This window comes from Schistocerca cancellata, chromosome 2 (genome assembly GCF_023864275.1).
Source record: "Schistocerca cancellata isolate TAMUIC-IGC-003103 chromosome 2, iqSchCanc2.1, whole genome shotgun sequence".
NCBI classification, from domain to species: domain Eukaryota; kingdom Metazoa; phylum Arthropoda; class Insecta; order Orthoptera; family Acrididae; genus Schistocerca; species Schistocerca cancellata.
This window is the reverse complement of record NC_064627.1, coordinates 647,454,672-647,466,145: the sequence shown is the minus strand read 5'-3', so window position 1 is coordinate 647,466,145 and position 11,474 is coordinate 647,454,672. Positions and strand designations below refer to the sequence as shown.

General features: G+C 44.5%; 1 protein-coding gene across 1 annotated transcript in view; it reads right to left on the bottom strand.

Annotated features, from left to right (window-relative positions):
* The window catches only part of LOC126162319 (tyrosine aminotransferase), a 216,559-nt gene that overhangs the window by 176,304 nt on the left and 28,781 nt on the right, over nt 1–11,474 (bottom strand). The gene's annotated exons all lie outside the window — the stretch shown is intronic.

Sequence of the window (11,474 nt, the reverse complement as noted above, 5' to 3'; positions counted from 1 at the left end):
TTTGGGACGTGGTCAGAACGGGAAATTCTGAATGTGCGTCAGTAGACTCATGTGTCACGTGGCAATGAAACCAATGTACTTATGAACACGAGCCGAAACCATATCGGCGTTCGTATGGTTACAAGTCAGGCGTTCTGTAGCCTAACAACATCGGTCCCTCCTACTGGCACTCAGTGACGTCGGAAAGCAGAACACTTAACCTCAATCTGCGCAACACCTGCTAAATTACCACCAGTTGCTGTTCGCTCCCCGTAAAGAGTTCATGAGAACATTGGCACTCAGTTTTAGAATCTAAGCGGCTGTTGGGCTTTGAACAAGAATACCAGAATAATAAATTCCGCTGTACAATAACAACAAACCTCAGCTGCAGAACAAATAGAGGAAACAAGATGAAGATCAAGAATACATATTGACACACTGAGTACGATTGCATAACATGAAGTCGGCACAAATCAGCAAAGAGATTTTATGGCAGGTAAACTCTATTACCTCATATAAAATCTGCAGAGTTTCGCAATTCGACCTTCAACAGACTGTTGACTGTTACATAATCTGGTGCTAACATTGAACAGGAAGCCCGTCGTCATCTGATCTGAGGCACACAGTTGCGAAATACGAGCTGAGGGGCTCAGATGATCTCTATTATCTGCGCGTGGGCTTTTGCGAATTCCTGACTCTTGAATAAAACGAACTATTCAGTTCAGATAAAAAAACACTGACATGCCGAAAGGAGAGTAACTACACTACTGGCCATTAAAATTGCTACACCACGAAGACGACGTGCTACAGACGCGAAATTTAACCGACAGGAAGAAGATGCTGTGATATGCAAATGATTGGCTTTTCAGAGCATTCACAAAAGGTTGGCGCCGGTGGCGACACCTACAACGTGCTGACATGAGGAAAGTTTCCAACCGATTTCTCATACACAAACAGCAGTTGACCGGCGTTGCCTGGTGAAACGTTGTTGTGATGCCTCGTGTAAGGAGGAGAAATGAGTACCATCACATTTCTGACTTTGATAAAGGTCGGATTGTAGCCTATCGTGAATGCGGTTTATCGAATCGCGACATTGCTGCTCGCGTTGGTAGAAATCCAATGACTGTTAGCAGAATATGGAATCGGTGGGTTCAGGAGGGTAATACGGAACGCCGTGCTGGATTCCAACGGCATCGTATCACTAGCAGTCGAGAGGACAGGCATCTTATCCGCATGGCTGTAACGGATCGTGCAGCCACGTCTCGATCCTTGAGTCAACAGTCAACGTTTGCAAGACAACAGCCATCTGCATGAACAGTTCGACGACGCTTGCAGCAGCATCGACTATCAGCTCGGAGACCATGGCTGCGGTTACCCTTGACGCTGCATCAAGACAGGAGCGCCTGCGATGGTGTACTCAACGACGAACCTGGGTGCACGAATGGCAAAACGTCACTTTGAACAGTGGACGTTTCATTTCAGATGTGTTATGATCCGTGGCTCTACCCTTCAAAAATGGTTCAAATGGCTCTGAGCACTATGGGATTTAACATTTGAGGTCATCAGTCCCTGGAACTTAGAACTACTTAAACCTAACTAACCTAAGGACATCACGCACATCCATGCCCAAGGCAGGATTCGAACCTGCGACCGTAGCGGTCGCGTGGTTCCAGACTGTAGCGCCTAGAACCGCTCGGCCACTGTGGCCGGCCCTCTACCCTTCATTCGATCCCTGTAAAACCCTACATTTCAGCAGGATAATGCACGACCGCATGTTGCAGGTCCTGTACGGGCCTTTCTGGATACAGAAAATGTTCGACTGCTGCCCCGGCCAACACATCCTCCAGATCACTCACCAATTGAAAGCGTCTGGTCAATGGTGGCCAAGCAATTGGTTTGTCACAATACGCCAGTCACTATTCTTGATGAACTGTGGTATCGCGTTGAAGCTGCATGGGCAGCTGTACCTGTACACGCCATCCAAGGTCTGACTCAATGCGCAGGCGATTCAAGGCCGTTATTACGGCCAGAGGTGGCTGTTCTGGGTACTGATTGCTCAGGATCTATGCATCCAAACTGCGTGAAAATGCAGTCACATGTCAATCTAGTACAATATATTTGTCCGATGAATACCCGTTTATCATCTGCATTTCTTCTTGGTGTAGCAATTTTAATGGCCAGTAGTGTATTTACTTCCAACAGATAGCACCGAAATCACCATGAACAAGGAAAATTTGAGAATAATGTTGAGTATTTCACACTTTTACATTTTCATTGAGCAAGTCAAATGCGTTGGTCCACCTCTGGTCTTTACGCAAGCAGTTATTCGGCTTGGCACTGACTGACAAAATTTTTGGTTGCCCTCCAGAGGGATAGCGTGCCAAATTCTGTCCTGTTAGCACGTTAGATCGTCAGAATCCCAAGATGGTTGGAGGTCGCTGCCCATAATCCTCAAAACGTTTTCAATTGAGGAGAGATCCGGCGACTTTGCGGGTTAAGGTAAGGTTCGGCAACAACAAAGGCAAGCAGTAGAAACTGTCGCCGAGTTCGGGCAGACGTTAGCTTGCTGTAACACACGCCCAGGATGACTTGCCATGAAAGGCAACAAAACAGGACGTAAGGGTGCGGCAGATGTCAATCAAAACGGTGCTGCTACGAAATGAAATGCCGACCCATACCATCACTCCTCGTTATCGGGGCGTATGACGGGCGATAGTCAGGTTGGTATCCGACAACTGTCTGAGGCATCTCCAGACACGTCTTTGGCATGGAATCTCATTGACTGGAGTAGAATTGTCATTAGTGATGAGTCCCGCTTCGAACTGACCCGATGACCAGCGAATACGTGTCTCAGAAATGCCCTGGACAGCTGTGGGATGCCAACCTGACTCTCGCCCGCCATAAGGCCCGACAACCAGGAATGATGATCCGGGATTCCATTTCATTTCATAACAGGACCTCTTTGGTTGTCATCCGCGGCACCTTTACAGCACAGCTGTACGACGACGATATTCTGCGCCCTGTTTTGTTGCTGTTCATGGAAAGCCATCCACGTCTTACATTTCTGCAAGATAATTCCCGAACGCACACGATGAGAGTTTCCACTGTTTGTCTTCGTGGTCGCCAAACCCTACCCCGGCCAGCTAGGTCACCAGATTTCTCTCCCAACTGAGAACGTTTGGAGCATTATGGGCAGGGCTTTCCAACCACATCGTGATTCTGAAGATCTAGCGCACCAGTCGGACAGAATGTGGCACGGTATCCCACAGGAGGACATCCAACAACTCTGTCAATCAACGCCAAGCCGAATAACTGATTGCGTAAAGATCAGAGGTAGACCAACGCGTTACTGACTTGTTCAATTTGTGAAGCTCTTTCTCTTGAAAAAAGAAAAAAAAACATACGATTTTTCTAAACATGTAATCATTTCTATTTGGATAATTCTTTCATGGCGCGTCCTTTTTTTGTCTTAGAGTGTATATTGTACCTTTTGCTCAATATTTTAAGGGATACACATGACTATTGCTCATTCGAAGGATGTTATTACGTAACTTTCGCCTACGTTTTTCGATTAAGACGACATCGGAATCTTCAGTTATGTCCAAAATTCTTAATTGCAGATGTGATCCAGACTACTGCAACCTCTCGCTCGCCTAAAAATCCTGACGATTGCGTCCAGAGTTCTTTCCACTGATTCAATTTTTTCAGAGGTTTTCCTCCGCATGTTTTAAAAAGTATGCGTCCCATATTCTTGATATTCAAGCAATTTATTCGTGTTTTAAAAAGTATGAGTCCCATATTCTTTATATCCAATTAATTTATCAACAGTCTTTTTAACGGCCCCCACACTTCTTCAGTCCTCAATAACCTAGATGAAATCGTACATTCCTTTCTTCCCATCTCTTTCCTTTTCCGCTTTACCGCAGTTTGTACAACGTGAACAAAATAAAAGTGTCCCAGAAAATATTCCCAAGACTGACGAGGAACTGATCCTTGTTAATCAACAAGAGAACTGCCCATCACAAAAAATGCTGGAAATCGTGATTTCGATGCACCATTCGTCTGCTCTCACACGTCTGCACAAGTGCATCTCCCGCATGCTCTGTCCCCATTTCTTCGCTGTGTCATTACATCTGAACAAGTGAGAGGAGCAGCTGGACGCAACACAGAATTATGCTCACGATAAAAAGGCGCGTGTTCATTGTCGATAGTTACGCGAAACACAGCTCGTGGAAAGCGGGTATCGAACTGTTTGGCGTAAATTTAACACTGGAAGGGTTTTGGCAAAACCTCCAGCAAGGCTTGCAATGCAGTGAAGTGATGTGTATGTGCCGGTCGACTGTGTGCAATCAATAAACAAAGTAAGACGGGTCGACTTGGACACGTGACTGATTCGCAGAAAAGGGCTATCGTGTTTGGAAGTGACCATGACCTCACCGTGAATGGTTCAAATAGCTGTAACAACTACGGCACTTAACGTCTGGGATCTTCAGTCCCCTAGACTTAGAATTACTTAAACCTAACATCACACACATCCATGCCCGAAGCAGGATTTGAAGCTGTGACCGTAGCAGCAGCGCCGTTCCGGACTTAAGCGCCTAGAACCGCCCGGCCACAGCGGCCGGCTCACCGATAATGAAGTTGCTCAGTTATTTTGGTGAGGACAATGCATTAAATGTGCAAAGATCGGTGTACCACATGCAGGCATGTATCATGGCGGAAGAATAGTAGTCCAATAAAAATCGTAACCAAGAGGGACCCGACAGGAATTGCCGGTGTCAGGGAATGCAAGTACACTTCAACCAGTTTTCGAGCAAACATTGCGGAGCGAACTGCATGCAATGAACATTTGGAGGCCATTGCTGCACATCTTAATGAGCCAAACAATACAGAAAGTGGCTTAAATGGCTCTGAGCACTATGCGACTTAACTTCTGAGGTCATCAGTCGCCTAGAACTTAGACCTAATTAAACCTAACTAACCTAAAGACATCACACACATCCATGCTCGAGGCAGGATTCGAACATGCGACCGTAGCGGTCCCTCGGTTCCAGACTGTAGCTCCTAGAACCGCACGGCCACTTCGGCCGGCACAGAAACTCGAATAGTGACTTTTCGCCTGGTGTGTAATGAGGTCTGAGGAGTCGTGGAGAGAAGTTTAATCCACAGTTTGTGGAGGGTATAGTTCAAGCGAGATGCGGATTTGTGATGTTTTGGAAGCATTTCTCGTATCATGACTTCGGCCTGCTGATTAACGTTACCTCGGATATGAACCAGAATTTTAATTCAACGTTCTCGGTGATCAAGTGTCGCTCTTATTCTGCGTCTTCATGGTGAGGATGCTGTAAATACTCCCTCCTTTAAGATGACAAAACTGTGTTCGAAGGAGTGCGCGAATATGGTCCCGATTTGACGAAGACTCACACAACGTATTACATCTCGTCTGGCGCATTAAGTCGCCTAGTCTTAAACCCATAGAAGATGTCTTAAGAGTATTTGGAAGAGAGTGTGGAACCTTAACGACTAACATCCCCGCAATTTGGTAGCTCTACCAAATCTAATCATCAGTGAGCGGCTTCAGCAGAATATAGCGTAATCGAGGAGGCTTTTGCACTCTCTTCTTTGCCGAAATGACGCAATTATCAAGGCAAGAGGTGACCTTACACTATATTAGCGTTTGTCCCCTGGTCGTGAATATGTGACTGTGTTCTTGATTAGACTTTTCTAACCAGTAATTGTAAATTATCGTAGGTTCGCGCCGATAGCACTGAAGGCTACCCGTGCAGCGCAGTCTCGACAGCGAGGAGCGTTGTGCAGCCTCTACGGCGGTCGGCGGCCAGATGAGGTGGAGGTGAGGCAAGGACTGGTTTGTCCAGTGGCGCTGGACCCGCGTCACCGTGTTTACGGCGCTGCTCTCCTGGAGGAGGGGAGAGTGGGGACAGAAAACACTCCTTGCAGCGCCACATCGAAAACAAGGTGCCGTGTTTGCTTACGTTCACGTAACCACTGCAGAATTTCCGCTGACAACTGTGGGCGTGGTTGTCCTGGCGTTGGCAACAATACGAATGAGGCTTTCTGCTACGTCACCTGGACGAAGGCGTACAGTAAATTCTCACAGTCACACTACGCTGCACAGAGGCTGTCCCAAACTTTAGGGTCAAAATTGTACATAAAGTAGTGAATTTTTAACTGAATACTTTAGAGATTGATTTAATAGCTGAAAATAAATATTTTGTTTATTACTCATGGCAACAACTTAAGCAAATAGCAACCATTCTCTGTTCATGCTTTACAGCGGCTCATCGAGCTTCGCTGCCCTCTCACAAAAGGTCAGCAACACTAGATGTTTGTTCGCTGACCATGCTGTCGTGTACAGGCTTCATTGTTGGCGACCTTAAGAAAATGCAGAAAGACTTTGACAAAATTTCCACATGGTGTAGAGAATAGCACGTTCTCTTTAAACGACAATATGCGTCAGGCAATACTGACCCTACGACTTATCTTAGAAAAAAGATTAAGGAAAGGCAAACCTACGTTTCTAGCATTTGAAGACTTCGAGAAAGCTTTTGACTGGAATGCTCTCTTTCAAATTCTAAAGGTGGCAGGGGTAAAATACAGGGAGCGAAAGGCTATTTACAATTTGTACAGAAACCAGATGGCAGTTATAAGAGTCGAGGGGCATGAAAGGGAAGCAGTGGTTGGGAAGGGAGTGAGACAGGGTTGTAGCCTGTCCCCGATGTTATTCAATCTGTATATTGAGCAAGCAATAAAGGAAACAAGAGAAACATTCGGAGTAAGTATTAAAGTCCATGGAGAAGAAATAAAAACGTTGAGGTTCGTCGATGACATTGTAATTCTGTCAGAGACAGCAAAGGACTTGGAAGAGCAGTTGAACGGAATGGACAGTGTGTTTGTTGAAAGGAGGGTATAAGATGAACATCAACAAAAGCAAAACGAGGAGAATGGGATGTAGTCGAATTAAGTCGGGTGATGCTGAAGGAATTAGACTAGGAAATTAGACACTTAAAGTAGTAAAGGCGTTTTGCTATTTGGGGAGCAAAATAACTGATGATGGTCGAAGTAGAGAGGATATAAAATGTAGACTGGCAAGGAAAGCGTTTGTGAAGAAGAGAAATTTGTTAACATCGAGTATAGATTTAAATGTCAGAAAGTCGTTTCTGAAAGTATTTGTATGGAGTGTAGCCACTTATGGAAGTGAAACGTGGACGATAAATAGTTTAGACAAGAAGAGAATAGAAGCTTTCGAAATGTGGTGCTACAGAAGATTGCTCAAGATTAGATGGGTAGATCACATAACTAATGAGGAGGTACTGGATAGAATTGGGGAAAAGAGGAGCTTGTGGCACAACTTGACTAGAAGAAGGAATCGGTTGGTAGGACATGTTCTGAGACATCGAGAGATCACCAATTTAGTATTGGAGGGCAGCGTGAAGGGCAAAAATCGTAGAGGGAGACGAAGAGATGAATACACTAAGCAGATTCAGAAGGATGTAGGCTGCAGTAGGTACTGGGAGATGAAGAAGCTTTCACAGGATAGAGTAGCATGGAGAGCTGCATCAAACCAGTGTCAGGACTGAACACCACAACAACAACAACGCATACGTCAGAGAGCGCCTAATACAAACAGAAGGAATCCGATAGTATCAGATTACAAGGATAATGTTGAACGTCTTGAGCGCGTCAGATCGTAGAAGTATTTAAGGGTAATACTAAAAAGCAACACGAAAATCAGCGTGAAATTAGTGTTGGGGAAGGAGATTGGAAGACTTGGTTCTGGATAAATGTAATTAATCTGTGAAGAAAACAGCATACAAGAAGTAAGTGCGACCAATTCCGAAGTGTTTTCCCAGTGTTTGGAGTCTTTATGAAGTATGCATCCAACAGACATCGAACGGATTCAGTAACGCACTGCAAAAATCATAGCAGGTGGGTACAGTCAATAAAAAAGTGTAGCAGAAATGCTCTGCGAAAGTAAAAGGGAGTTCGTGGAAGGACAACGACTAGTTCTCGCGAAACACTATTGGGTATATTTAGAGAACTTGTATTTTGGAGCGACCAGTTCGTGTATCTCGCGTTGGCTTCATGAGAATAAGAGAAATTAGGGCACATACAGAGCCATATGGGCAGACATTTTTTCCAGGCTCTGTATGTAGGTGGAATGGAAAAGAAAGCCGCGCGGGATTAGCCGAGCGGTCGAGGGCGTTGCAGTCATGGACTGTGCGACTGATCCCGGCGGAGGTTCGAGTCCTCCCTCGGGCATGGGTGTGTGTGTTTGTCCTTAGGATAATTTAGGTTAAGTAGTGTGTAAGCTTAGGGACTGATGACCTTAGCAGTTAAGTCCCATAAGATTTCACACACATTTGAACACTTTTTTGGCAAAGAAAATCGATAGTGTTGGTGCGATATGTGTGTGTGTGTGTGTGTGTGTGTGTGTGTGTGTGTCTGTGTCTGTGTGGATATGGATATAGAGGCCTGTTGTCTGCTGTACCCTGGGACAGATAGCTAGGGCCATATGAACCAATCTCTTCTTTTTCCACTGGAGTTTCTAACAATGACTTCATAGAACCGAATAGGAAAAACTTTACCAAGGGCTCTTTGTCAAGGTACCACCACCAACGTCGATGAAGAAAAGTAAACAGTTTACAGATTCATGCATCTAACACGTTGCTCATTGAAGATCTCTTATCGACTGAGAGATTCCATTTCGAGCACTAGTTTCCTGTCTCAAAACACTCCGTTTATGATCCTTTACCGTTAGCCTAATTTTGACCCTAAATGTTTAGGGCATTCAGTAAAATTAGCAAATGCAGGCATCGCCTGCAGGGGATACCGCGACTCTTGAGATTTAATGCACAGATAAACCGCCACATATGGCGCGTTGCTTGTTCATTACTAGTTTCGCACTTTAGACAAGAACACGTTCAGATACCCATGGCAACCCATTAAAAGTTGAAAGCTCCGCTCGGCTCCATTGTCAACAAAATGTGGTGAGAGTTGTCTGTTCAACAAAGAATCTTCGAGGATGCTCTCGTCTGAAGGGCGAAACCAGTAACAAGGCAAATATTACGCGCCACGTACATTGTGATCGTTTCTCAGTTTTGGTTACTGATAACTTGATACCAGTGCCTATGAGTTTAATTTGTACACCACAGCACTGAAGATGATCACTATGTGACTGAAAATCGATTTTGCTATCAATAAACCTCAATATTAGGCCAACTCTGACTTTCCTTTTAATTTTGATTTATTTTTGTTAATCAACTCAATGATCTCTTCATCAGTCAATCTTGGTAATCAAGTGGAAAAAATATATCCACACTTCGACTGACGTAAACAAAGCCAGTATTGAGTCCCGAGGTATCTTATGTGAAATAAAAAAGTTTAAAGCTTATAAACCTCTTATAACTTTAATTTATACTTCGTTGGAAACCTTGGGATGTCTGTACTTTTTTATTATAATCATTACACATGTGGAAACGCAAGTAATTTGAAGAAGATATGCCTTTACCGACGCCGTAAGAGTTGGCGATCATGTGTGCGTGAGGTGTGCTTGCTTGTGAGAATGAATGGTGTGTTTTTCTCTTTTTCTGACGAAGAATGTGGCCAAAGGCTTTTGTGTGACTTTTAATTGTACCTGTCTGCAACTTAGCGTATTATTTTTGTGGTAAGTAGCAGTCTTTCTTTTCCTACATTGCCGGCCGGTGTGGCCGAGCGGTTCTAGGCGCTACAGTCTGGAGCCGCGCGATCGCTACGGTCGCAGGTTCGAATCCTGCCTCGGTCATGGATGTGTGTGATGTCCTTAGGTTAGTTAGGTTTAAATAGTTCTAAGTTCTAGGGGACTGATGACCTCAGAAGTTAAGTCCCATAGTGCTCAGAGCCATTTGAACCATTTTTCCTACATTTTTGATATTCCTACCTGGAGTTTTCGTTGTTTGTCTTTACCTTTACTTCGTAGAGACATGCTATGCAGTTGCAGAATCCGATGTTTCCAGTCTGCGCTGATACCTCATTGTACTCGGCAGGAGAACGAACAAGCCAGATATCAATAGCACAAGATACCACAGGCCAGGAAACGTTCAGTTGCATACCATTCCAGAAAAAAATAAAAACTGGAAGTATCATATATGATACCTCGGGAGTGAAGACGATATACCAAGTTTTGAAAACACACCCTTTTAAAATCGCACGATGATTTGTGATCGCTCTATACCTCCTTATTTCTGACATAGGGAGGACGGGCGGTCGGATGCTGATCTTGGGAATCTGGGCCTGGAATTGACAGTGCCTACTGCAGCGAGAGGACGAAGAAAATCCTCGTCTTCAGTATCGTCAGAGAACTTGTCCTGCAACGTGCGAGGTTAACAGCAGCACCGGACCAGCCAGTCCTCCTTGGCAAGGGCGCTTCCGTAGGACGACGCCTCTGGCTCCTAGTGGCGGGGGAGGGGGGGGGGGGCGCAGGGGGATAGAGAACAGACCCTTGGGGCTCTGCAGCAAACGCGAACGTCGTAGCTGGTTGCCTAGCGTCTCTAGCTTTAACTCCATTCGATAGACCTTTACATTTTACATTGCAACTGCATTCTTCCTACATTGGTATTTGATCTACACTGAGAGTGTAAAGCCTCCGAGACTGTTTATCCCATGGTAATGTCAAAGCCAATGGCACTTCTTTTCGTCTTAAGCAAGTTATAGGGAAAGCGAAAGATGGGTAACAGCAGGGCAAAGTGGCCAGGCTAAGGTATTCCTATTTTTTAAGCTGAAGGGCAGCATATGCAAACGCATAGAAATGAGAGATTATAATCTCCAACAACCGATGTATAATATCGAATAGTTTAATTGCCTTAGGATCAAATTAAGTACTTTAAACAATTCAAATTTCAAAAAGTGGCATGTGTTGGCAAAGTGACCACTTGGTTTTAAACTAAAAGGTAAGGAATTAAAATTGTTTTAACAAAGAACTAAATATATTTTATTGTAAAACATGATTCGGGCTAAATTATTTACACTTTTCACAAATAAAAGTCAAACTGTGATTCTCAACTCCTGTTCAGAGTTCGTGGGCCCAAAGGGAGCACAAGTGCCACTAAATCCACTGCTCTTCGGGCCTTGTATTTGGAATTTTTTTTTTTTTCGCAATACGTGCACTCTCTGTCTTCATCATTTCCGTCAAAAATATCTCTTCTAGTGTTGGTTTTTTTGTAAAGGCCTCCTCGCTACTACTGTGGAGATCGAGTTGCCACTGTTGTTAGGGTAGGCCGAGTTTGTGAGTTCGTGAAACCGCTTCTGGTGCAGTACACCGCTAAGACAATTTCTCCCTGCCACTATTACACAGCTATGCCCCAGGGTCAGGTAACACGATAGGAGAACGAAGGTTCTACACTACTCCAATAAATTAGTAACAAAGTCACACAAATGAGTTAAAAAGGTTTACTGATCTTTGTGACTTGTTGAATAATGAAGTCTGCAACATTGCTTGT